The sequence below is a fragment of the Seriola lalandi genome, unplaced genomic scaffold, assembly GCF_002814215.2.
Source record: "Seriola lalandi dorsalis isolate HSWRI2012SDOR001 ecotype SW California unplaced genomic scaffold, Sedor1 jcf7180001960127, whole genome shotgun sequence".
NCBI lineage: Eukaryota > Metazoa > Chordata > Actinopteri > Carangiformes > Carangidae > Seriola > Seriola lalandi.
The window spans coordinates 1-1,347 of NW_019430796.1; the positions used below are offsets into that span (position 1 = coordinate 1).

General features: G+C 35.0%; 1 long non-coding RNA gene across 1 annotated transcript; it reads left to right on the forward strand.

Moving 5' to 3' along the window:
* The first annotated feature begins 4 nt into the window (after positions 1-4).
* On the forward strand, positions 5-1,011 carry LOC147820395 (uncharacterized). The gene is made up of 3 exons (XR_015438006.1): positions 5-105; positions 190-269; positions 462-1,011. It is a non-coding gene; the product is annotated as an uncharacterized LOC147820395 (long non-coding RNA).
* The last annotated feature ends 336 nt before the right edge of the window (positions 1,012-1,347 follow it).

The window sequence follows — 1,347 nt, forward strand, 5'->3', positions numbered from 1 at the left end:
AGCCATTGAAACTGACTTAACGGTTAAATATGTTGTTTCTATTTAACAGAAATCATCCTGTATTACCGAGTGTAAGCAGCTCTCCCGTACTGCGGAGCAATGCAGGTGATTTAACAAATCATGTAAACTAACACAAGAATTAAAAAACAATCACCTGCACAGGTTTAAACTGTTTACTTTCATGTTTAGAGATGTTGGGCCGTCCTGGAGATGTTGAAGACTACGTCGCTGATTCTGAGGATGAGGCGACAAAGAACTTCAAAGGCAGGGTATGTATGCTCAAATGAGAAAACGGGCTTTTCATGGGCAATTTCAAACAAATATCATATTGTATCGTGAAGGACTTTAAGCCTTGGAACACAAGCAAGTTATTGAAAAATCTTTGGTTCAATAAATAATTTTCCTGTTATAGTTGCACTAATATTTCACTCTCGTGTTTTTTAACTGACTGTCTCCACCAGCTGTTCATAAAGCGCTACTACAAGACCAAACACGGCACATACATTCCCACTCTGAGGGAGTTCTGGAAACCTGGGATGGCACGGCGGGACTTGCTGTCTGCTGGCAGTAAACGCAGATGATAACATAGATTTCCACTGCCACATTTTGTCAATACTAGATGACTCGGACTGTGGAAAAGCTGGATTTCTCCACCAGCTTCAGTACATTGAATAAATAAGAAAAATCATTTGAAATGCACCAGCCACTGTGGCTGACAGGCCTTTTTTTTTTCTTTTTTTTTTTTTCTCTTGTATTATGTTGTGATTGTAGCTGAATTCAGCTGATCCATCTAATTTCAACTTCAAGTTGTGTAATCATAGAAAACAAGCCCTGAAATGGTGCTGACGCTGATTATTGACTATATCATGCAAATAAAACTTTGTTACTTTAAAATGTTACTGTACAGTTTTTGTAAATAAAGATTAGACATTATGTTACAAATTGGTACTTTTTTATAAACATTTATGAACTGTAATGTTCAATTAATAAAGGTTTTTTGTGTTGCAATCATATTTTGTCACTTTGTACATTATTTTATATTTCGTTAACTACTTTAAAGTGTCCCTTGGATCACATTTGTAAACTACCCAGGTAATGGCACAAGGACAAAGAACTCTGACCTTAATGGTAGCATTTGGTGAATTAGTTTTATAAAACCTGGCACAACTAGGTTTTTCAATTGTATATAAATTTATGTACATAAACTTTTATTATCTGATAAAATGCACTGTCAAATGACTGAAATTTTCCCACTTATTTATAATTTGAATGTGATTCTATCACAGATGAACTGCCTGATCTGTGGGGTGTTATTTTAGATAAGCACTTTGTGAAAACTTTTACATA